Source organism: Neoarius graeffei, chromosome 24 (assembly GCF_027579695.1).
Source record: "Neoarius graeffei isolate fNeoGra1 chromosome 24, fNeoGra1.pri, whole genome shotgun sequence".
NCBI lineage: Eukaryota > Metazoa > Chordata > Actinopteri > Siluriformes > Ariidae > Neoarius > Neoarius graeffei.
In genome coordinates, this window is record NC_083592.1 from 47,316,597 (window position 1) to 47,343,939 (window position 27,343).

The 27,343-nt window shown below is 41.7% G+C and overlaps 1 protein-coding gene across 1 annotated transcript in view; it reads right to left on the minus strand.

The window, feature by feature from the left end:
* The window catches only part of cacna1ba (calcium channel, voltage-dependent, N type, alpha 1B subunit, a), a 380,512-nt gene that overhangs the window by 244,221 nt on the left and 108,948 nt on the right, over window positions 1-27,343 (minus strand). The window lies entirely within an intron of this gene.

Sequence of the window (27,343 nt, forward strand, 5' to 3'; positions counted from 1 at the left end):
TTGTTTTAATGTTCAGCACGGTTCAATAACAGCGAAGATCATTTTAGAGAAGCTTCCAAAAGGCCTCGGCTAATTGTTTTACAGCGCAATCCCTCGTTCCAGATCAAACAGATGAGAGAGGAATGATGGCTATAACTGAGTGGGTAATCACTTTATTTCTCAGCAGTGAGCAGAACTTCCTCGAATCTAAACCAAACATTTAGTCCCTGTATCTCAGCACCATTATCATTTCATCATTTATGATCCAAGTAACACCAAAGAAATCATACGTAATACGGAATATTGCAGATTTGAGCCAGTGGCTGATTCTCAGCTGAATCAGCAGATATACCGTATTATCGTGGTACAGTACGCTGTTTCGACAGCCTCCCCATCCTTCTTCAACCGTCCCATTTCTATGGTAACCAGATCACCTCATCTTTCCCATCCCCCTTTTGTCACTTAAGGTTTACTCACGTAATTTACTTTTTTTTTTTTTTGGAGCTCATATTGCATTTCTGGCACCTAAAGTAGTCAGAAGCAAAGTAGCTTCTCTGAAGCCTGAATCTTAATACGGTAACAAAGGACAGATTTGTGTGCATGTGTGTGGGGGGTGGGGGTGTTTTCCATGAATATATTTTCATCCATTAATGTTTACTTGCCATTGCATGCATATGAAATAGATACAAGAATTAGAAATGCACTGCAGAGGACAAAAGGGGCATCTGTATCGTCAATGCTAAAAACATTGAACTAGAAACTCTGAAAATAATGCAAAAATATCCGTTTGCAGTTTTCGGGAACTCCTAGCAAATATATTACATCTTTCTCTCTTTTTTTTTTTCTTCAAAATATTACACTCTCAGTTCAGCATAATGCATTTAATTTAATTGGCTGAAAATGTGTTAGCTTTGCTCATAATGAAACTTCGGCTTCAAAACACACTAATCGAATGTATAAACGCAACTGATTCTTAGCTAGATACTAGTATAATTGAAGAAAAGCACATAGATGCTGATGAATTCATTAAAAAATGCAAAAAAGGGTAAATAACTTATGCATGCTGGTTCAATCCATGAAATAAACAATAAGACAACATACAATGCATTAAAAGATTTGATTTACTCGCATGCAAATGAGCTTTCAAAGGTGTGGGACACTGATGAGTTCCTCAAATACTTCTATACCAAAATACACTCATGAAAGGAAGAGAGAAATAAACTGGGCTCGGGATAGAAAGACTTCATACGAATCATACGCTAGGACATTCCTGACCACCAGTGTGGGAAATACCCTCTGTTGGTGGAGATCTCCTGTTTACTGCACAGAGGGCCTCAATCATAGTCAGGAAATCCACAACAGCATGGTGATTTCTCAGGATTCTTGATTGTTGACTGTCTCTCTTCAATGAGGGCTCAGCCTTACCACTAAGCTGAAGGTCTACCGTGCTGCGATATTTCCCACCCTACTTTACACCTGTGAGACCTGGATTGTCTACAGCAAACATGCTAAGCACCTCAATCACTTCCACTTGACCTGCCTCCGCAAACTCTTTCATATCAAGTGGCAGGACAAAATCCCAGACACGGAGCTCCTAAAATGGGCCGGACTTCCCAGCGTCAACCCTTATGCCGAAAACCCGAGCCAGATGGACCGGCCATAGAGAGCCATGCCAAGGCAAGTGCTCACCTGGGGGGCAGAAGAAGCGCTTCAAGGACAAAGTGTCCCTCAAAATCCCAGAAATCGATCTCAACTCTTGGGAGTCGCTTGTTCAGGATCATCCAGCATGGCGAGCAAGGCTCACCAGTGGCGCACATGCAGCAGAGATGAAACGCATCGCCAAGGCCCAGAAGAAACAAGCTGTATGGAAGGCTCGAACTATCACCACCCCCACTACAGCATCTACTCATGCGTACATGTGGGCGTACCTTCAAAGCCTGGATTGGCCTCATCAGTCACCTCCGGACCCAAAACCACCACCCACAAAATTGAAGTCTTGGTCATCTTCGACCCTGAAGGATGAACATCGTCGTATCTCTTCAATGATGCAATGTCTTGCTCCTCTTCTTCCTCTTCATCTTACCTGGACTCTACTGCTTCCTCTCTATCAACTTTGGCTTGATTGCTTTCCATTTCACCAAATATACTGTAAGCTAGCAAAAGTTAAGAGTGCCCATAATACCAACTAAGACCAAAATTAAGTGTTTACCGTATATACCACAGCACTGTTGAATTCTTGATTCTGATTGGTCAGAGGGGCGGCACAGTGGTGTAGTGGTTAGCGCTGTCGCCTCACAGCAAGAAGGTCCGGGTTCGAGCCCCGTGGCCGGCGAGGGCCTTTCTGTGCGGAGTTTGCATGTTCTCCCCGTGTCCGCGTGGGTTTCCTCCGGGTGCTCCGGTTTCCCCCACAGTCCAAAGACATGCAGGTTAGGTTAACTGGTGACTCTAAATTGAGCGTAGGTGTGAATGTGAGTGTGAATGGTTGTCTGTGTCTATGTGTCAGCCCTGCGATGACCTGGCGACTTGTCCGGGGTGCACCCCGCCTTTCGCCCGTAGTCAGCTGGGATAGGCTCCAGCTTGCCTGCGACCCTGTAGGACAGGATAAAGCAGCTAGAGATAATGAGATGAGATGAGATGATTGGTCAGAAAGTGCTGATACATTTTCTATAACTGCAGCTCTGACAGTTGTGCTAACCGTGCCATCATTCAAATCACAGAATTAGATGAACACACTCATTACATACGTTATCATTTCTGGAGTAAAAGAGACTTGCACATGAACAGATTTATTTTTAATGTGCATAATCACTGATATGGTGAAGTTTTTTGTGAGGAGACGTATTATTATTATTATTATTATTATTATCCTAACGTTTTTAGGACGCTATGTCTCCCTCAGTTTTCAACCAATCATCACCAAATTTCACATGCAGAATACCTCTGGGCTGAATTACATTGCTTTGACTTTTGGTGCTGATCTGGATCACCAAAACCGAATCATCCATGAAAAACTGGCTTTTTTCTTCACTAAGCATCATTCTCTATCTCTTACCATTCCAGATCTAGAGGGTACGGTGACCAGACGTTCCGGTTTATAAGAGCTAATGCAAATCGCTGTGACTTTAATCACATTATCTATCTAGTTATAGATTACTCTCATGTTTTTTGCTCAGTCTTGGTCATAGTCTTGTGTATTCTTGAATTTTGCCCTTGATCCAAGTTCACATTTTGAAATCAAGGCACTAACTGTATCTAACCTGATGAGAATATTTAACCGTGGGTTAGTAAGAGTAACTCCGTTTCATGTCAAGTCACATGCCACCACCCTATCGTCGATTATTTTTCTATAACGGCACGCCACATCATGTTTTACTCCTTACCTAATCCATAACAACTGTGTATTATTTACAATAGCTTTGGGGTGATAAGCTCTTGTGCTTATACAGTAGTTGCGCAAAAAAAAAAGTGTCTAGCATATCTGCAATTTAGTTTGAGATTGGGAAAAAACTGCATTATATAAACATGAGTGAAAAATCAATAAGATATAGGCTCTGTTTTCATTCCCACATTTCCAATCTAATCCAACTAAAGATAAAGAAAAGTGACAGCAAAGCGAAATCCTGTGATTGAACACGGTGTAAAATCCATACGAACCCTCAAACCCACCCAGGTCAGCAGAAGCACCAGAACATCGTTCACCTTTAACTCAAGCCACATATCTAATGGACAGAGGAAATGAGAAGGGGTTTAGCAGTGCTGACTCTTATAACAGCTTTTTCACTGATCTCTTTTGGGCTTTGAGCTCCTACTCTGCTGCTCTCTGGGGGATTATGGCACTCGGAGAAGTGCTGAGAAATTAGCAGACCTCAGCTCCAGAGCTTTCAAGCACCGAATTAGCCGAGTAAGTAACGACAGGAACAGAATGTGTGAACCATGCAACATGCTAATCCCTACCCAGTCAATGATTTAGACAAAGAATTAGTCTATTAACACTAATGCTGAACTGAACATGGGTAGGTTTAGTCTAATTGCGTTTTCAAATGTGAAAGAATATACAATGGTTTTGCCACGTATAAATGATTCATGTTCATTTGAAAGGTAAAAATGTTGATTTGTACAGAAGAGCGATAGTTCCACTAAGAAATACATATATATTTTTTTAATTTCTGAGAAAAAAAACTCAGAATTTTCGAGATTAAAGTCAGAAATTTCGAGAAAAAAGTCAAAAATTTCGAGAAACAATCTCAAAACTTTTGAGAAAAAAAGTCAAAAATTTCGAGAAAAAAGTCAAAATTTTCGTCAAAAGTTTTGAGAAAATAAACTCGAAATTTTCGAGAAAAAAAGTCACAAATTTAGGCTACCAGGAAGTACCAGGTCATTCAGAGCTGACGGAGACTTAGGCCCACTTTACACGGGGACGGTCTGAAACAAAAACGCAAAAGTCCGTTTTCGTTCTCACTTTTTTCCGCGTCTACACGACCGTTTTCAAGGAGGAAATCTGCGTCTATACGGTGACGCATAAATGTGTGGAATTCAATTGGATGTTCATGCCAGGCGGCTAGGTGGTGCTGTGAAAGACCTCCGCTATGTCTGCACGCATGCGCAACGTCTTCCGTCTTGTCTGATCTGCACATCTGCGCCGCGAAAACTTTGACTACTCTGGCTATGGTAAGTAAGAAAGTAAGTAAAAAAGTAAGAGCATACTATACCCGCCTCTGTTCATTAACGGTATATGTGCAGATTCGGTATAGATGTTCGAAAGACTCCTGGACGTTTATTAAAGCTGCCAGAGCAGCTTGAAGGTCCGTTGGATCGATGTAATCAGACATGCTCTTACTTTTTTTACTTACTTTCTTACTTCCCGGGCTGGCATGTACAGTATATGACATATGTATGACGTAAACGCGTACCCGACGTGAGCAGATCCGAGCAGAGTTTGGCGTATTGGGTAGTTTAGACGGATATGCAACGGGGGCTGTTTTTAACTTATCCACTCTGGAAGGCGTTTTCAATTTTTTCCGTTTTTCAGCCTCGGAAACGCCGTCCCCGTGTAGACGAAAGGCACTTCCGATAAAATATTTAGTCGTTTTTACCCGACAGCGTCCTCGTGTAAACGGGCCCTTAGTCTGTTACTACTGTGTTTAGTGCTGCTGAAATGGACGACTTAATCAAATGTTATTTCGGGATTGGGTTTAATAACAGAGATCCTTGCAGTCTTGGCACAGAATCACAATATTGTGATTTCTATCCGGACTTTGAAGAGGCGGTGTCGTGAACTTGGTCTTTTCAGGAGGCGAAATCAGTCGGACATTGACAATGTGATAGCCTTCACATCACCAACCGACTTTCTGTACCCCGGTTGTCACAACTCTGAATTCCATGGCTCTGGTCTCAGCCATTCATGTCTACCAGCCGCGAGTGAGTGTCACTTCCGTATGGAAACCCGCCTTCGACAGATTTCTGATTTTTTTTTTCTCTAAAATTTTGAATTTTTTTCTCGAAAATTTTGACTTTTTTCTCGAAAGTTCTGACTTTTTTTCTCAAAAATTTTGACCTTTTTCTCGAAACTTTTGACTTTTTTCCTCGAAAATTTTGACTTTAATCTAAAAAATTGAGTTTTTTTCTCAGAAGTTTCCAAATAAAATATAAAACCCTGGCCCTATTGCTCTGCCGTAAATTTGTGTTTATTTCAAACGTTCAAAGATTCTTATTTTTTTTTGTATTTTGAATGTAAAATTGCTGTTATGTTGCTTTAATACACAAAATACAATTAAATTTCTCATCCAAAATCAAGTTTTCTAAAATCTAAAATGCTCTTTGTGTTGTTTTAAAATGATAAAGTGTGTATTAGTTTCATTTCAGGGGCATATTTATTCATTTATGGTCTAACTGGAGATAAAATGTAAAGGAACACTGTATAATGTACATTATTCTATCCACATTCACTGGATATGAGAAATTGTGCACTCTGATTGGCTACTCTACTACAAGGATATCAGCTCATATACAGTGAGTAGAGAAAAACAAAATGGCAAAGCATGTTGCTGAACCAACTGAAGATGAAATAAAAACTACTTGAAAACAACCCCCCCCCCAAAAAAAATACAAAAAAAGCAACAAAATATGGAATGAAAGTATTTGATGGTAAGAACATATGTTTATTTTTATTTTTCAAGAATTATTATTATTATTATAGCATTTTTCACAAATTGCTACTGTCATTTCGCCGCTTTATTTACATTCTAAGCGGAAATGATTTTGGATAAAGTTTTTATTTGCCGAATTTGCAGAAAATAAAAATAAAAAATGCTCTGTTTCTCAAAATCTAGTGAATGTGGATAGAATAAAACAGCTATTCCACTCAATCTTGCCGTACATGGCTTATAACTCATGTACAACTCGATTTCATGGAATAACTGTTAATTATAACGTAAAATTAATTTGTTTTGAGTTAAAGGTTTTTTTTTAAAATAATTAATTAAATAAAATGCAAATTTGTGTTTATTTAAAATGTAGAAACGCTGATATCTGCTGCTTAGCTAAAGAAAATTTTAAAATCTAAAAATGTTTGTTTATTGACGCTATTGTCACTTGATACATGCCGTAAAACCTAATTTCTCCATTCCGTGTGTCCTAGCTACAGCTCTAAGATGTTAGCTCCAGAATTATTGGCACCCTTGGTAAAATAGGAGAAAAATCCCATCTCATCTCATTATCTCTAGCCGCTTTATCCTTCTACAGGGTCGCAGGCAAGCTGGAGCCTATCCCAGCTGACTACGGGCGAGAGGCGGGGTACACCCTGGACAAGTCGCCAAAATAAATAAAAAGCTTTATGATTTTTTTAACAAAAGGACCGAGACACGGGACTGCCGCTCTCTCACCTCTTGTGATTCATGTATGCTCCCTCCCATTCTTTCTGTGTTCATCATTCCCTTTCATTCCATCTTCCTCTCTGTACATTTGTCTACTGTATGTGTGAGATCGTGCTCCAAAAATCAATGAACAAAGTCAGAAATAAAGCAGCGAGTTCAGCACTGCCTTCTTAAATCATCAAAACCTCCCGCTGCTCCTGCGAGCCTGGAGATGATTGAGTCACTCTACTATCCAGACATAATTATAGATTTTTCTCCACTACTAATAATGAGGTCTGTAGTGCCTTTAAAGCTATACATTCACTCACATACTATACGTTCTTTAAGCTTTATGTGCTGGAAATGACTGCAGGTTTGTTGTGCTATTAATATTTTATATGCACAGTGCAATTCCACTCATCATCTAGATTCCATTTGTTGCAATTATCTCCCATGTCATTGATTTACTAGATCGAGCTCTTCGTGAAGAGCTAATGGAAGAGGCTGATAACACTCGAGTGAGATTTCCAGCTCGTTCAACTATCTTATTTTCTCACTGAAAAAGAAATAAGGACCAGAACAAACGCTATGAAAAAAAAAATAATAATAATAACACGAACCTGCGGTGCCAGCTCAAAATTTTTCTTTACAGTCTCAGCCTCTACAGGACCTTATATAAAAGAGAAATGTTATCATTACTACGTTTCTTGTCTACGCTTTATTGAATTTTTTCATCTCAAAGGTGCCGTATGAAAGCGCACAAAAGAACCCAAGTGCCATCAGAAGCTATGTTTCATTTTCCCCAGCAATGAAAACCAGAACGCAGGCAAGAAAAGGATGAAAAAAAAAAAAAAGGGAGCGGTCTTAATACTGACCCAAAGTTCTAGTGTGCAGACATAAATGAATTATGTGTGGGAGTGGTGAGGTCTGGCTAATATTCTGCAGCATTCATCCCCCATTAGGCCTCCTCCCTGCTCCTCTACATCCCATCGTTATTCATCAAGGACCCTGGAGACCTGCAGGAGCAGCTCACACTGCAACACTTACAGATGAGATCTGTGCTACAGCTGGAGGAAAAAGATTTCAGGAGTAACTCAGGGTAGTGCTGCTTTCTGTTCTGTGATTTAGCGACTACAGGTGAATAAGAGTCAGCAGCATAGCAAGGGAGGTTCATTTTAAATCCCCATCAGTGTTTTAACATAACTCAAATAGGTTAAAACACACATACAGCACAGCTACAGTAGATACACACATATATACATATACACACGCCTGGCCAAAAAAAAAGTCGCACACAGATTTCACTGAACTGCCTTTAGCATTGATGTCACATATTTGCTGAGGCATTGTTTATACAACCTCAAGCGACATCACAACATTTATTTCCATCCATTAACTTTTTGCCAAAATCGTGGCTTGATGACAGGAGAGTCGAACCCATCCATCCATCCATTATCTCTAACCGCTTATTCTGTTCTACAGGGTCGCAGACAAGCTGGAGCCTATCCCAGCTGACTACGGGCGAAAGGCAGGGTACACCCTGGACAAGTCGCCAGCTCATCACAGGGCTGACACATAGGCCAAGTTTACATTAGACCGTGTCTGTCTCGTTTTCTTCGCGGATGCACTGTCCGTTTACATTAAAACGCCTGGAAACGCCTGGAAACGGGAATCCGCCAGCGTCCACATATTCAATCCAGATCGTGTCAGCTCCGGTGCTGTGTAAACATTGAGAATACGCGGATACGCTGTGCTGAGCTCTAGCTGGCGTCGTTATTGGACAACGTCACTGTGACATCCACCTTCCTGATTCGCTGGCGTTGGTCATGTGACGCGACTGCTGAAAAACGGCGCGGACTTCCGCCTTGTATCACCTTTCATTAAAGAGTATAAAAGTATGAAAATACTGCAAATACTGATGCAAATACTGCCCATTGTGTAGTTATGATTGTCTTTAGGCTTGCCATCCTTCCACTTGCAAGTGGTAAGTGATATGCGCTGGGATCACACACACAGCGGCTCAGTCCCGAATCACTGCTCGTGCGCTATACTCGCGCGCTCTGTGAGCTGCACAGGGCCGGAGTGCGCACCCTCCAGAGGGCACTCGCTGTTCAGGGCGGAGTGATTTGGAGCACAGGATGCCTGCGGAGCAGAGCGTATCCGTGTATTGGTGTTGCTGTGTGCAGGCGAATCGTGTATTGGTGTTGCTGTGTGCACACTAATCGTTTTAAAAACGTTAATCTGATGATCCGCTGATACGGTCTAATGTAAACCCCACCATAGACACAGACAACCATTCACACCTACGGTCAATTTAGAGCCATCAATTAACCTAACCTGCATGTCTTTGGACTGTGGGAGAAACCGGAGCACCCGGAGGAAACCCACACAGACATGGGAAGAACATGCAAACTCCACACAGAAAGGCCCTCGCCCGCCACCGGGCTCGAACCCAGGACCTTCTTGCTGTGAGGCGACAGCGCTAACCACTACACCACCGTGCCACCTGGAGAGTCGAACCACTCTGTAAAATCTTCTCCAACATCCCAAAGATTTTCAACGTGCTTAAGATCAGGACTCAGTGGTGCCAATTCACGTATATAAATGATTCCTCATGCTTCCTGAACCACTCCTTCACAATTTGAGCTCTAATTTTATGCCCGTGCCATCAGGGAAGAAAAAAATCCATTGATGTGATGATAACCTGGTCATTCAGGTCATCAGGTGACTTCGTTTTATTGCCCCATAACGTTGCTGAGCCTCGACCTGACCATCTGAAGCAACCCCAGATCATAACACTGCCTCCAAAGACTTGTACAGTGGCCACCTTGTATGATGGGTACATTGTTTCATTCGTTTCCCTTCTTACCCTGATGCACACGTTGCTCAGGAATAGGGTAAATCCGGACTCATCAGACCACATAACCTTTTTCCACTGCTCCAGAGTCAAATCTTTATGCTCACTAGCGAACTGAAGCGTTTTCTTCTGATTAACTTCATTGACAAGTGGGTTTCTTACGGCCACACAGCTGTTTAGTCCCACCTCTCTGAGTTCTTGTCACATTGCATGCGTGGAAATCATATTACTTTGACTATTAAACATAATCGTGAGTTCTACTGTTGATTGTTTTTACAATTCGACTTCAAGTGTTTAAGGGTTTACCAAGGGTAAGAACCAAGCTGGTCAATAAATCCTTTTATTATCATGGATCCATTGTTTTTAATAGATTAAAGGAACAGTCCACCGTACTTCCATAATGAAATATGCTCTTATCTGAATTGAGACGAGCTGCTCCGTACCTATCCGAGCTTTGCGCGACCTCCCAGTCAGTCAGACGCAGTCAGACGCGCTGTCACTCCTGTTAGCAATGTAGCTAGGCTCAGCATGGCCAATGGTATTTTTTGGGGCTGTAGTTAGATGCGACCAAACTCTTCTGCGTTTTTCCTGTTTACATAGGTTTATATGACCAGTGATATGAAACAAGTTCAGTTACACAAATTGAAACGTAGCGATTTTCTATGCTATGGAAAGTCCGCACTATAATGACAGGCGTACTAACACCTTCTGCGCGCTTCGACAGCGCATTGATACGGAGCTCAGATATCAATGCGCTGCCAAAGCGCGCAGAAGGTGTTAGTACGCCTGTCATTATAGTGCGGACTTTCCATAGCATAGAAAATCGCCACATTTCAATTTGTGTAACTGAACTTGTTTCATATCACTGGTCATATAAACCTATGTAAACAGGAAAAACGCGGAAGAGTTTGGTCGCATCTAACTACAGCCCCAAAAAATACCATTGGCCATGCTGAGCCTAGCTACATTGCTAACAGGAGTGACAGCGCGTCTGACTGCGTCTGACTGGGAGGTCACGCAAAGCTCGGACAGATACGGAGCAGCTCGTCTCAATTCAGATAAGAGCATATTTCATTATGGAAGTACGGTGGACTGTTCCTTTAAGCTTATAGTTTGTAGTTTATTGCTCATATTTTATACATTAATGTATTTTATTTGTGTAGTTTTTTTGTATTTGTGACTAATTTGAAGATATTAGATATGTACATATTGTGGATATTGCAATTTGATATTGATCATAACTAGTTTCTTTTATTCTCATCACATTGCTTGTGTGGAGGACAGTCCCATGTGGATAGTCGAAAGTCGCACTCGTAAGACGCTCTGGACACTTAAAGTAATGCTTTTATGGCTGAGGACTAGCCTGGGCCCGCCCATCCTAAGTGTGACGCAACACGGGGGCCTGTTGCGAACTTAGTCTGGCAAGGCAAGCTATCTCCAGCTCTTCCAAGCTCCCGAAAAATCGGGAGCCAATCAACTTTGAGCATCTCCAACAGCCCTGGGTAGAGGCGTGTTCAAAGCAGTGACGTAGTAGAACTGCGACCGGAAGCCATAGATTGTTTACAGAATCTATGCCGGAAGCGCTTCATTCACTAGAAACATTACGAACATGGAGCAGCGGCAAGCCTTTGACACAGCGGTAGATGCTGTATTGAAAGCATTCAACGGGAAGTTCTCATTGAAAACGGAGCAAAGAGCAGCCCTGGAGGTATTTATCTTCTTCCTGTTACTCAAGCAGTTTCCGTCGCGTCACGTACGTCAGAGGAAAGAGTGATGTGATTGGTTTAAGCTTCGTCACAGCCTTTTCTGGCTTCGACCAGTAGCAAACTGAGGCATTTCAGGGAGGCGGGTCAACCACGCGCTCTGGGAAACGGTTGGGCTTAATATCTTTGCCAGACCAAATGCTCGCAGAGCTTTGAAGTTGCATTAGCCAGACTAGCTGAGGACTACAGTTGACTTGCTAACTTTAGGACTGCAGTTGTCATGAACATTTTGGCACTCAGGTTTCCATCAGTGACCAGTTTATAACTTCAACAAAACAGACTTCATGTTAAAACTGTAATGAATTTCCTGGTTACACAGTTATACTTTGTGACTCTACAGGACGCTGTTATAGAAGCAAGTTATTTATAATCATGTTGCCTGTTATCACCCAAATGAGGATGGGTTCCCTTTTGAGTCTGGTTCCTCTTGAGGTTTCTTCCTCACATCGTCTGAGGGAGTTTTTCCTTGCCATCTTCACCACAGGCTTGCTCATTGGGGATAAATTAGGGATAAAATTAGCTCATGTTTAAAGGCTTTAATTTTCTTTAAAGCTGCTTTGTGACAATGTCTGTTGTTAAAAGCGCTATACAAATAAACTTGACTTGACTTGATTGTGTGTTGTATATGTGTAGCAGGGCTCCTTTTGATAGCAGAGGCATATAGCCACTGATTAGACTACCCTGTTTTTTTAAGTTTAAATAAAGGAAGGGAAAGGGAAAGTGATCTCTGATCTCAGTCAAACAAGGTTTTTTTCTGACCACATTTCTTCTGCGAAGTTCACACTTCACGACTATTCTTCCAGGTTTTAATAATGCAGTTCTTAACCCAATTCCATTCATTTCAATAATCTTCTTAGTTCTTTTCTTTGCTTGATGCAAGCCAATAATTTGACTCTTCTGAAACACAGTAACATCTTTTCCACAATCACGGGATACGTCTTCCGACCTTCCTTAACTTTATTTAGTCTGTGAGTTCATGTAGACTCAGGAAGAAGGTACAGTAGATAGCGCTTTCCTCTGAATGTGTTACGATGCCATGTGATGCAGGAAGAAGAGCAGCGGTTTGAAAAGATGATGTGTTTGGGTGGTTTCATGTGTCTCAGAGACTAACAGAGCATGTTAGTCTTTGCCCACCAATTTTGGTAGCGGCCGTATGATAAGGGAGATTTAATTGGTGGGTGGGAACTGGCTGGTGACCAAAGTGGGGGTTAAACAAGAGGTGGGGCTGAGGGGGGTTTGGGGGGAGGGGGGTTCTCGACTTGTTTCTATGAGCAATGAGTGAGAACTTATTATCGGAGCTCCAGCGGAGCACCATACCTAAGAAAAAATGGTAAACCCATCGAGTCGATTTTTTGTGGGCTGTCCGTGTCCATGTACCACCAGTCATACACACCACCTAGTGGTCAGTGTTAGTAATTACCAGTCATACACACCACCTAGGCGGCACGGTGGTGTAGTGGTTAGCGCTGTCACCTCACAGCAAGAAGGTCCTGGGTTCGAGCCCCATGGCCGGCGAGGGCCTTTCTGTGCGGAGTTTGCATGTCCTCCCCGTGTCCGCGTGGGTTTCCTCCGGGTGCTCCGGTTTCCCACACAGTCCAAAGACATGCAGGTTAGGTTAACTGGTGACTCTAAATTGACCGTAGGTGTGAATGTGAGTGTGAATGGTTGTCTGTGTCTATGTGTCAGCCCTGTGATGACCTGGCGACTTGTCCAGGGTGTACCCCGCCTTTCGCCCGTAGTCAGCTGGGATAGGCTCCAGCTTGCCTGCGACCCTGTAGAACAGGATAAAGCGGCTAGAGATAATGAGATGAGATGAGACACGCCGCCTCGTGGCCAGTGTTAGTAATTACCAGTCATACACACCGCCTAGTGGCCAGTGTTAGTAATTACCAGTCATACACACCGCCTAGTGGCCAGTGTTAGTAATTACCAGTCATACACACTGCCCAGTGGCCAGTGTTAGTAATTACCAGTCATACACACCGCCCAGGGCGGCACGGTGGTGTAGTGGTTAGCGCTGTCACCTCACAGCAAGAAGGTCCGGATTCGAGCCCCGTGGCCGGCGAGGGCCTTTCTGTGCGGAGTTTGCATGTTCTCCCCGTGTCCGCGTGGGTTTCCTCCGGGTGCTCCGGTTTCCCCCACAGTCCAAAGACATGCAGGTTAGGTTAACTGGTGACTCTAAATTGACCGTAGGTGTGAATGTGAATGGTTGTCTGTGTCTATGTGTCAGCCCTGTGATGACCTGGCGACTTGTCCAGGGTGTACCCCGCCTTTCGCCCGTAGTCAGCTGGGATAGGCTCCAGCTCGCCTGCGACCCTGTAGAACAGGATAAAGCGGCTAGAGATAATGAGATGAGAGAGACACCGCCCAGTGGCCAGTGTTAGTAATTACCAGTCATACATGCTGCCTAGTGGCCAGTGCTAGCCAGTAAAGAAATAAAACAAAAGAGGCTGGCTATGATATAAGAAAATTCTACAACCCAGAAACAGATGGGAGCTCTGCTTTTAGGCAGTGCCTAAATCTATATATTAGTATAAACTTGTGTGTGTGTGTGTGTGTGTGTGTGTGTGTGTCTGTGTGTGTGTGTGTGTGTGTCTTGATAGCAGCATTCCTTCCAGTTCCAAGAGGAAAATATGGTGAACATTAGGGTGAAGAGTCCAAATCAGGCTTTGTATAGAGGGCAAAACAGGGCAATTTCCTGTTTTTATACAACTGAATTTAAGTCTTACTATTCCAAAATGTAAACACTGCACACCAAGGACTACTCACTTATATAAAAGGGCAGATTTGTACCGAAATAGGTCATGGTTTAAAAATGTTTCCTTTTACTAAATACACTAAATCAGCTATGATATTCCTGCTGTATTTTGTTGTTACCTTGTTGGAAAAATATTTATTGATGGTTGTATTTGGATTGTAATGTCCCAGAAACTTTAATTTCATACAATTTGTGACTATTATTCTTATGAGATCTGGTTCCACCCTTGCAAACAAGCACTAACTTGATTGTATCCCAGCTCCATTAGCAATAAGAAAATGAGAAATTCATTTGAAGCATATCATTCAGTCTGAACACAAGACTAGAGGTTTACTCAGTGATTTGATCTTGTGTTCAGCAGCACAGACTGAAATCACAGCAATATGGGACAAATTGATCCACCCCATCTCCCTGAGGGACTATTTTTAAATGTTTAACGAGAAGCTGATCAATACAGCTATCGGAGCACCAACGCAGCCTGCCAGCAAGATTCATCACGCTACACCACCAAGCCTCCTCATCTATCAGTGAAGAGAGTCTGAGCAAGACCTGCATCACACAGCAGTGGCTCTGTTCACTGTTTAAAGATGACGTACATGAGTGGCATTCAACATTTACGCTGAAAGATTCTAATATCACTTAATAACTCCCTGGGAAATTTTAAGATCCATAAAATACTGGCTTTCTTGACTTCTCTATTACAAAAAGAGGAAAACTAATGAAGCCGTGCCTACGTAGTCAGAAAAATACACTGCAAAATGTATGCTAGGCTCCCTCTCTCTCTCTCTCTCTCTCTCTATCTATCTATCTACTGTATCTATCTATCTATATATATATATTTTTTCACTTTTCAAAAGCCAAAAACATGTTTATTTGCTTTCTCTTAAAAATAACCATCTTCCTGTTAAGTTTGTAGTTTTTTTTTTTTTTTTAGATTTTAAGAAATTTTTGATTTCTTAAAATCAGCTTTTTCTTATATATTTGATGTTTTAAATTTTTGTTCCTTAAAAAATAAGTGTACCTTTATGAATGCTTTTATTCTTTTTTCTGCTATTATTTTTTAGTCAATGGAGCTGCATCTTTTAAAAAGATTTGATCGAGAAAATGTATAAAACATCATCATCATCATTATTATTATTACTACTACTACTACTCAGGCTTGTAGTACTCGAGTCTGACTCATGCCCTAATTTTAAGGACTCGTGACTTGACTTGAGCACTGATGAATCGGACTTGGACTCGGACTCGTGCATTAACTGCATTCGGATTCGTAATTTGGAGACGAGGACTCGGATTTTCTCTTTATTTTTTTTGCAACATGCCTTCATAATTTGGCATAAGATATTTATACCTACATTAATTTTTGTACTAATTTCATGCAAGAGAATGCACATTCACCTGTTCATACGTCATGTTCAGGAACAAACTAACATTAATGGCGCTAAAATGCCTGGAGAGAACGCCCCTAGGATTGTCCGCTTTGCTGATACAGACTTCTCGTGCAGTGGGAAAAAAATGCACTGCGATGTGTTCCATATGTCGAAGAACTATTGAGGAAACGACGGGGACGACCTCGAACTTCAATCATCATTTGACAAGACTCCACCCAGAGAAGGAAGTGACACACTATGTTCATTGCTCTGTTGATAGCGGGGTTTGCTTGCTGAGCAATGTTAACCCTCTCTCATGTTGATAGCTAGTGTTAACCCTCTCTCATGTTATTTGCCCTGTTGATAGTGGGCGGGGCTTGCTGAGTGATGAACAAGCTTTTTATCTGTAGCCTATTAACGAAAATGGGGCAGTCGAGCAAGAACGTTAGTCCAACACAGTAGCAGAGACGCTTTCACATAAAGGCAGCAACAGCCACCGTCAAATGGTGCAGTTGGAATCTTGTTCTCGGACTCGACTCGGATCAACAGTGGACTCGACTCAAAATTTTCTTTAATGACTATAACTTGATTTGGACTTGAACACTGGGGACTCGAGACTGGATTCAGTCTCAAGGTTTAGTGACTCAACTACAACACTACTACAGTGGTGCTTGAAAGTTTGTGAACCCTTTAGAATTTTCTATATTTCTGCATAAATATGACCTAAAACATCATCAGATTTTCACACAAGCCCTAAAAGTAGATAAACAGAACCCAGTTAAACAAATGGGACAAAAATATTATACTTGGTCATTTATTTATTGAGGAAAATGATCCAATATTACATATCTGTGAGTGGCAAAAGTATGTGAACCTTTGCTTTCAGTATCTGGTGTGACCCCCTTGTGCAGCAATAACTGCAACTAAACGTTTCCAGTAACTGTTGATCAGTCCTGCACACCGTCTTGGAGGAATTTTAGCTCATTCCTCCATACAGAACAGATTCAACTCTGGGATGTTGGTGGGTTTCCTCACATGAACTGCTCGCTTCAGGTCCTTCCATAACATTTCGATTGGATTAAGGTCAGGACTTTGACTTGGCCATTCCAAAACATTAGCTTTATTCTTCTTTAACCATTCTTTGGTAGAATGACTTGTGTGCTTAGGGTCGTTGTATTGCTGCATGACCCACCTTCTCTTGAGATTCAGTTCATGGACAGATGTCCTGGCATTTTCCTTTAGAATTTGCTGGTATAATTCAGAATTCATTGTTCCATCAATGATGGCAAGCCGTCCTGGCTGAGATGCAGCAAAACAGGCCCAAACCATGATACTACCACCACCATGTTTCACAGATGGGATAAGGTTCTTATGCTGGAATGCAGTGTTTTCCTTTCTCCAAACATAACGCTTCTCATTTAAACCAAAAACTTCTATTTTGGTCTCATCCATCCACAAAACATTTTTCCAATAGCCTTCTGGCTTGTCCACGTGATATTTAGCAAACTGCAGATGAGCAGCAATGTTCTTTTTGGAGAGCGGTGGCTTTCTCCTTGCAACCCTGCCATGCACACCATTGTTGTTCAGTGTTCTCCTGATGGTGGACTCATGAACATTAACGTTAGCCAATGTGAGAGAGGCCTTCAGTTGCTTAGAAGTTACCCTGGGGTCCTTTATGAACTCGCCGACTATTACACGCCTTGCTCTTGGAGTGATCTTTGTTGGTTGACCACTCCTGGGGACGGTAACAATGGTCTTGAATTTCCTCCATTTGTACACAATCTGTCTGACTGTGGATTGGTGGAGTCTAAACTCTTTAGAGATGGTTTTGTAACCTTTTCCAGCCTGATGAGCATCAACAACGCTTTTTCTGAGGTCCTCAGAAATCTCCTTTGTTCATGCCATGATACACTTCCACAAACATGTGTTGTGAAGATCAGACTTTGATAGATCCCTGTTCTTTAAATAAAACAGGGTGCCCACTCACACCTGATTGTCATCCCACTGATTGAAAACACCTGACTCTAATTTCACCTTCAAATTAACTGCTAATCCTAGAGGTTCACATACTTTTGCCACTCACAGATATGTAATATTGGATCATTTTCTTCAATAAATAAATGACCAAGTATTATATTTTTTGTCTCATTTGTTTAACTGGGTTCCCTTTATCTAAATTAGGACTTGTGTGAAAATCTGATGTTTGAGGTCATATTTATGCAGAAATACAGAAAATTCTAAAGTATTCACAAACTTTCAAGCACTACTGTATTACTTACTGAATATTACGTACTCATTAGTATTTACTTCCTCATTACTTATTACTTACCTATTACTACTTAAGGCATTAAGATACATTGCTCTGTAATTTAAAAAATGCTGCAAAACTTGCTTATAATTTGTAACCCTTAAACTGGATAATTCAGAGAGGTTACATTTCACTAGCTACCTCTGCAAACAAGTACTAATTAAAAGAAAGAAACATGGAAATCAGGAGAAGTGTATAATCCTCCGGTGAAAGTCTGCTGATGTGAAACAAGTATTTCTGTTTTTCAGCTAAGACAACATGCCGAGGGGACCTAATTAGAAAGAGAGAGAGAGAAATAAGGCCGCACACACGCCACACACTACGACCCTCTAGACAGAACCATTATGAGGACTGGAGTAATTGAAGGATGACAACAGTCTTGATTTTGGTTGTAATGGCTATTGTTCCTAAGTATCCTGAATAATGTCTACATATGGAAAAATACAAGAGACAACATAATAAAGTAGGGTGGCTTCGTCAAGCCCATACTCCCTCCTCTGAAAATATAGCTTCCTCTTTATCTCAAATCACAAGAAGCTAAACTGAGTTTAATATATATATATTTTAAATACAGGCACTTTGTTCGTCAAGCAGGTCGTATATTAGTGCATCAGTGCTTTCGCTTGTGTTTATTATTAAAAAAAAAGTGTGCTAATACCTCACCTGTTTTACCACATACATATGATTATGATGAAACTGAATCATACAGGATAAATTATTGATGAGTCTAGTGTAATTTAGCGAAGATACTGATGCTTATGGGAATATTGGTGGAATATTTTATTACCTGAATACCTGAACGTTAAAGTGACAGTTAAGAGGATGAAAAATCAGTGAACCCAGACCCCTACTGGATCTGTCTGCACATCAGTAAATCCATTGTTTGTTAAACTAGTCGTTGGTCCGAGGGTTTGGTCAGACAGCTGCTTGGAATTGGGCAGGTCTATAACACAGCTCTAGTAGGCCCAGTGTCGAGGAACTGCACCATTAAATAAAGGGAGTCGAATGTCAAATACCTTTGTATAACACAGGTCTTGAAGGCCCAGTGGAGAGTTGAGTGGACATGTGCAATATATATGAGTGATTCCACACTTATGGGTACTGAAATGGGGACATGAACTTATTCACCTAAAACCATTTCTTTTTTTACCATCAGGTCACAAAACATGTAATCTTTAATGAATGATATGTTAAAAGATAACTTTAATTTTCTGAGATGTAATAAAAACATATTTATATGCCAAAGTCAGAACGTAACAGAAGTGTTGTGGACATATATATTCTCAATTTTAACAATGTAGAATTACTTTTTGAAACATAGGAAGGTGATGTTTTAGCAAATATAATTAATAAACATGTGTAGTAGAATAAACATACACATTCTTTCAATAAGATTAACATGGTATATAGCTAGATTGTAATTAATTTGTAACAGACGCGAGATGGACAATCGTAACAGAAGTAATGGAACAGACATCATTTTGGAACTCATAGGCTTGACTTTGGCATATAAATATGTTTTTATTACATCTCAGAAAATTAAAGTTATCTTTTAACATATCATTCATTAAAGATTACATGTTTTGTGACCTGATGGTAAAAAAAGAAATGGTTTTAGGTGAATAAGTTCATGTCCCCATTTCAGTACCCATAAGCGTGGAATCACTCATATACGGTATATATATATATATATATATATATATATATTTTTTTTTTTTTTTCGATTGTGTTCTGTCAAAATGATGTAAATCGCTCCCCGCGTCTCCTCAGTGATGTAGACTTAGCCCTAGCGGAAGTCTCCGGTGAGGAGCGCTGATTGCAAGGTCCTGTACAATCGAAATTCTCAGGTGAGTCGGGGATGGGATTCCCTGCTGAGGCTGCACGCTGTGTGTTAGCGTGAGCATGTAGCCTATGGGAAATGAATAGTGTGTTGGTTTAGCAGTGTGTTAGTGTGAGCTAATATTGCGTTGGATTAGCACAGTGTGTTAGCGTGAGCATGTAGCCTATGGGAAATAAAGTGTGTTGGTTTAGCACAGTGTGTTAGTGTGAGCATGTAGCCTATGGGAAATAAATAGTGTGTTGGTTTAGCACAGTGTGTTAGTGTGAGCATGTAGCCTATGGGAAATAAATAGTGTGTTGGTTTAGCACAGTGTGTTAGCGTGAGCATGTAGCCTATGGGAAATGAATAATGTGTTGGTTTAGCAGTGTGTTAGCGTGAGCATGTAGCCTATGGGAAATGAATAGTGTGTTGGTTTAGCAGTGTGTTAGCGTGAACATGTAGCCTATGGGAAATGAATAGTGTGTTGGATTAGCATGAATCCCATGTTTTGGAAAATCAAAAATGTTGTCCCGGGCCCCTCTGGGGTGTCACCAATCCATGTGCAAAGTATGGAGTATGTGCATCCAGCTGTGTTCATTTCCATAGGTGAACAGACAGAGACAGACAGCCTTCTTTTCATAGTATATATAACCATTTGTATGTGTTTTATGTAGTAAAGGCATAAGAAACAGATGTTTATAAGAGAACAGGCAGTAGGAGAGGAGCTAAGACTAAAACTACATGCAATATTTTTAAAACACACACTAGTGAGCACACACTAGGACTTAAAAACATGTAGTGCATTCACATCATGTCACAATCACAGTGATTAATTCCAACTACACAGTGACTAATTTGAATTGCAGGCAGGCCAGTTTAGCACCCGGACTCTTTTACTACAGAACCTCATCTCATCTCATTATCTCTAGCCGCTTTATCCTTCTACAGGGTCGCAGGCAAGCTGGAGCCTATCCCAGCTGACTACGGGCGAAAGGCGGGGTACACCCTGGACAAGTCGCCAGGTCATCACAGGGCTGACACATAGACACAGACAACCATTCACACTCACATTCACACCTACGCTCAATTTAGAGTCACCAGTTAACCTAACCTGCATGTCTTTGGACTGTGGGGGAAACCGGAGCACCCGGAGGAAACCCACGCGGACACGGGGAGAACATGCAAACTCCGCACAGAAAGGCCCTCGCCGGCCACGGGGCTCGAACCCGGACCTTCTTGCTGTGAGGCGACAGCGCTAACCACTACACCACTGTGCCGCCCTACTACAGAACCATGCAGTTTTAATATGTGCAGAAAGCAGTTTGGCATTGTCTTACTGAAAGAAGGAAGGCCTTCCCTGAAAAATATTTTGTCTGGATGGCAGCATGTTGCTCTGAAACATGTATATATCATTCAGCATTCATGATGCCTTCCAAGATGTGCAAGCTACCCAGTGTCATGTACATTAATGCACCCTCATACCATCACAGACACTGGCTTTTGAACTGTGCACTGATAACAAGCCGGATGGTCTCTCTCCTTTTTGGCCTGGAGGATGTGATGTCCAAGATTTCTAAAAAGAATTTCAGATTTCGATTCGTCAGACCTTGGGACAATTTTCCACTTCACCTCAGTCCATCCTAAAAGAGCTCGGGCCCAGAGAAGGTAGCTGTGTTTCTGGATATTGTTTATATCTAGTTTTAACTTGCATTTGTGGATGCAGTAATTAACTGTTTTCACAGACAATGGTTTTCTGAAGTGTTCCTGAGCCCATACAGTGATTTCCACTACAGACACGTGTCTGCTTTTAATGCAGTGTCTCCTGAGGGCCTGAAGATCACAGGCATCCAATGTCAGTTTTCAGCCTTGTCTCTTGCATACAGAGATTTCTCCAGATTCTCTGAATCTTTTAATGATATTATGTACCATAGATGATGTGATCCCCAAATTCTTTGCAATTTTACATTGAGGAACGTTATTCTTAAATTGTTGTACTGTTTGCCCAAGCAGTCTTTTACAGAGCGGTGAACCCCTCCCCATCTTTACTTCTGAGAGACTCCGCCTCTCTGGGATGCTCTTTTTATACCCAATCATTTTACTGACCTGTTGCCAATTAACCAAATGACTTTTTTTTTAGCATTACACAACTTTTTCACTCTTTTGTTGTCCCTGTCCCAAGTTTTCTGAAACGTGTTGCTGACATCAAATTCAAAATGAGCATATATTTTTCAAAAAACAATACAATTTTTCAGTTTCAACATTTGATATGTTGTCTTTGTACTATTTTCAATGCAATATAGGGTTTCCATGATTTGCAAATTATCGCATTCTGATTTTACTGATGTTTTACAGAGTGGCCCAACTTTTTCGGAATTGGGGTTGTAACTCTAAGAAGTGTTTCAATTTTAGTTTACTCCATTTCAAGCTACCTGGGGTTTATCCGACTTCATATCAACAGACATAATTCTATGCTCACATGCTGGAAAGGACAGGGCAGATGATTTAATAACCGAACATGAGACAAAGCAACATGTGACCATATGGATGTCATGTAAATGACAACAGATAAGGCTTCCTGGCAAGGGTTTGCACATCTCTACCCTGAGCTCATCTTTCATTTCATAAGCCATTAGCAGCTGTAATCTGGGAATGACGAATGAAGTGAAGGAGGAGAAGAGCGAGGGGGCATTAATGGCAGGAAACGAGAAAGCCACTTTGTTCCCCTCTCCATCCCACGTGCCCATCTGACGCACCATGCATCAGACCTCCTGACACCTGCTGAAGACCCTGATGCCTGTTCATTCAACTGTCAGATACACACACAACATACACAGGCTCAGTGTGATGGATTACAGGCTGGTCATAGATGACCCTCCTGCAGCGTTGAACTAAATTCTGCAGTAATAGCCTCTGATGACAATGTGATTAATCATGATATTTTTGGCACGGATGGGAGGAAGGAGCAGTGCTGTGTAATTAAGGCAGCAGAACTAGAGATTATTCATGCCGCTCTGAAGTGGCTAAACCTGAACTCTTTAGGGCCATGGATCAAAAACATATTGCTCCACTGTTTCGAGAAACGTCAGCTGCTCTGCCGCCATCCAAAAATAGGACGGTGACCTCGGGATGTAAATCTTCAGCTTTGTCAAAGTGTGACAGATGTTTTCAAGTGACATCACTGGCACTTTGGGAGCTATTTCACCTCTCATAAATTAGGGATGTGACTCCTCAAAGAGACGTGTGTTCTGTGGCTTTGGGGCTGCTCCAGGATTATGGGGGTTACAGTTTGAAATATGCATGGTATGATAAGCTAGTCTAAAAATATCGTAGATCTTTCACAGGATCCAAGTATTAATGGACCAAAATCACATAACCCAATGGTGAAAATATTAAAGGAATTAAAAAAAAAATTCAAAATTCTTTGTAAAAAAAAAAAGAATGTTTGCATCTCCTTGTATGGTGTGATAAACAAACACACTGAGTGAGCAGCAATTCTTGTTAATCAGAGAAGTCAGAGGAGAACAGCCAGACTGGGTTTATCAGTCTTTCCAACCGTGTTGAGCAGAAAAGCATCTCAGAACACGGTACACACCAAACCTTGATGCAGATTGGCTACAACATCAGAAGACTACATTGAATTCTTGCCGTTTCAACAAGAACAGGAATCTGAGGGTGTTTTCACACCTGGTCCCCTTTAAAGGAACCAGACTCAGTCCTCTTTAAGGGTGTTTTCACACCTGGTCCCCTTTAAAGGAACCAGACTCAGTCCTCTTTAAGGGTGTTTTCACACCTGGTCCCCTTTAAAGGAACCAGACTCAGTCCTCTTTAAGTGGACCAAAAAGTGGACCAACAGAAAAAGAACTCAGTTCTTTTTGTGTTCACACTGTGAATTTATTACAAAGAGGACTGGGTTCTCTTTCTGGTCCAGTTAAGCTTTGATGGGGCCTCAGTCCTCTTTCTGTTCACACCAGGTCCTCTAGAGCCCTCAGACCCCCAGTCCATGGAATTCTGGGTAATTTTCTCTTGAATCAAAATGTCTGCTGCCATGCTTGCCCTGCTGTATTCTTTGATCAAAATAGTGCGGATTAAGGAAAATAGATTTATTCCAGCGGCTGTGGTAAGTTCCAAAAGGAAGTTGAGTTTCCCTGCTACAGTCACGTGACCAACTACGGAAAACGAAGAAGGTTAAACTACAGTGAAAAAGGCGAAGTGAACCCGATGCGCTTTTTGTTCACAATGCGCAGATTAGGCGAACCATACCGTTGATTTTTAGCGAACCGTACTGAGACCACCTCCTGAGGTGGTCTCAGTTCGGTTCGCTTTAAAGGGGTCTGGGTACGGTTGGAGTGTTCACATATTATGCGCAAAAAATGCTGAGTCATCGATCTGAGTTCGGTTAGATGGCTGAAAGGGACCAAGTGTGAAAACACCCTGAGGCTACAGCAGGCACCAAAACCGTAGCCTGGCTAACACGACTTCAAAGCTCTGCGAGCATTTGGTCTGGCAAAGATATTAAGCCCAACCGTTTCCCAGAGCCCGTGGTTGACCCGCCTCCCTGAAATGCCTCAGTTTGCTACTGGTCGAAGCCAGAAAAGGCTGTGATGAAGCTTAAACCAATCACATCACTCTTTCCTCTGACGTATGTGACGCGACGGAAACTGCTTGAGTAACAGGAAGAAGATAAATACCTCCAGGGCTGCTCTTTGCTCCGTTTTCAATGAGAACTTCCCATTGAATGCTTTCAATACAGCATCTACCGCTGTGTCAAAGGCTTGCCGCTGCTCCATGTTCGTAATGTTTCTAGTGAATGAAGCGCTTCCGGCATAGATTCTGTAAACAATCTATGGCTTCCGGTCGCAGTTCTACTACGTCACTGCCTTGAACACGCCTCTACCCAGGGCCGTTGGAGATGCTCAAAGTTGATTGGTTCCCGATTTTTCGGGAGCTTGGAAATGCTGTAGATAGCCTGCGTGGCCAGACTAAGCTCGGAACAGGCCCTCGTGTTGCGTCACACTTAGGATGGGCGGGCCCAGGCTACCAAAACCGGGCATTTGATCAGAAAAATACCAGGTGATATTAAAATTTGGTAAAGTGCCCAAATTGAAACTATTCCCTTGATTGTTGCTGCTTCATAGAAAGACTAGAACGTAGTTGCTCATCTGGCCTGCCGTCAAAACAACCCTGACGACCAAAACATCAAACAGAACTGAAATGTGACAATGTGAGAGAGGACCAACCTCCACGACTAATTGTTTACAACAGGAAAATCAACAAAGGACTACATTTTGTTCCCCGATGGAAGATCTACCCAAAACATCGATCAGAACTGAATTCGCATGATAAATGAGAGAGGAGATACAATTCTAGTCAGTGTTAAGTTGACCTGATTACTAACTTGTTCGCAAAAAATTGACAATGACCAAGCTTTTTGCAGAAGGTCAAGTTCTTTCAATTAAAACAATCATAACTGAAATCCTTTGAGAACGGAGGGAGGGAGGGAGGAGATATGGTTTAACTGAAAATAAACAAAGTTGTAAATAAATTGTTTACAACAAGAAACTCAACAAACAAACGACCAGGTTTTGTTCCCTGAGGGAAGATCTACCCAAAACATCGATCAGAACTGGAAACGGATGAGAAATGAGAGAGGAGATACAATTCTAGTGAGAGGCCTGGAAAATTTGTTAATTTGTAAAAAATTTGACAAAACAACCACCAAGTTTTGTGTGGAGTGAGGAGGTCTTTCAAATAAAACAAACAATCGGAACGGAAAACTGCGGAGAACCGACGGAGGAGATGTGATTTAACTGAAAATAAAAGTTGTAAATAAATTGTTTACAACAAGAAACTCAACAAACAAACGACCAGGTTTTGTTCCCTGAGGGATGATCTACCCAAAACATCGATCAGAACTGGAAACGGATGAGAAATGAGAGAGGAGATACAATTCTAGTGAGAGGCCTGGAAAATTTGTTAATTTGTAAAAAATTTGACAAAACAACCACCAAGTTTTGTGTGGAGTGAGGAGGTCTTTCAAATAAAACAATCGGAACGGAAAACTGCGGACAACCGACGGAGGAGATGTGATTTAACTGAAAATAAACAAAGTTGCAAACGAATTGTTTGCAAGAGGAAAATCAACAAACAAATGACCAGGGTTTGTGCCCTGAGGGAAGATCTACCCAAACATCGATCAGAACTGGAATCGGATGAGAAATGAGAGAGGAGATACAATTCTAGTGAGAGGCCTGGAAAATTCATTAATTTGTCCTAATTAACAAAATAATTTGACAACACAACGACCAAGTTTTGTGCGGAGTGATGAGTTCTTTCAAACAAAACAATGGGAACAGAAATCCACGGAGAATTGATGGAGGAGATACGATTTAACTGAATTGTGTTCAACGGACGCCACGCCATGGCGATAGCTCATTGGCCTTATGGCCAGATGAGCTGCTAATAATTTTGAGAATGACTTTTACAGTATATTGTCGTTATTTATCACATGTTTAACAAGAGAGCTGGTGTGAAGAAAGGTTGTGCACTGGGCCAAAAAAAAAAAAAATCTAACTAGGTTGCCAATGTCTAGTGCTGCTTAGCTAAAAATAGGTAACTGTTTCATTTCGTCATGGTCAGCAATGTTCTTTCGCTATGTGAAAATGTCAACAGCGAAGTAACTGTCATACACTGTGACAAATAGTGAAACCGTAATGCTGTAATAACCCTATCCAGGATTTCAACAACAAACAAGTAGCTGTGCCTGACAACTCTGAGTGAAAAGAGGCTTAGCATAACTGTATTATGTTGCGTATTGGCATACGCCACTCTCCAGACTGCCAAGGAAAAATCCAGAGAGACTGAGACTTTTGAGAGACGAGTCCTCTACGAGTCTGCGTGTGGTCATATTTGTTTTATTGACCATTTTGGCACAAGTGGCGACTCTCATTCGAAGCGGTGACCAAATAAATTTGGCCATGATTAGTATTTGGAACATTTGGAACTGTGCCGATGAGAAAACATTGTACCGTACATTCGAGGCACAACTGATAGACTTCCTTTTTCTGTTGGATCCAGATGGAAGTGTTTCGAACATAAAATCAATCACTACCAGACCACCGCCAGCCGAGATCATGCACAAAAGGAGCAGGACTGATAACGCTATTAAGCTCCCAGTGGGTAAACAGTGATTCAGCAGTGTTCTGAGAAAGTAAACACAAAGCCATTGATACAGCACAGATGCAGGAAATCACAGTATCTGTGCCCCTGTGTAACAGGTAACTGTGAAGTACAACACTACAGAAACAGAAATGTACCTACAACAAAGAATTATATTGAGTTAAGGCCAATTTATGCTGACAACCCAGTCCTCGCAGATAGCGTCGCAGACAGTGTCTGCGTAGCCCCCCCACCTTCGCAGACGCTCTGCGCGCACCTCCCAAAAATTGTGACCACCGCAGAAGCCTCGCAGACAGCGTTGCAGACAAGAGGGCTCTGATTGGTCCACTCTACATCCGCTGTACACGCACTTCCGCTTCCCTACTTTCCCGGTTTGGTTTGTTTTCACGACCGGCATTTTTAAAAACACGAGCGAAGATGGAGCAGCATGAAGAGCAGTTGATTGAGGAAGTACGGACATCT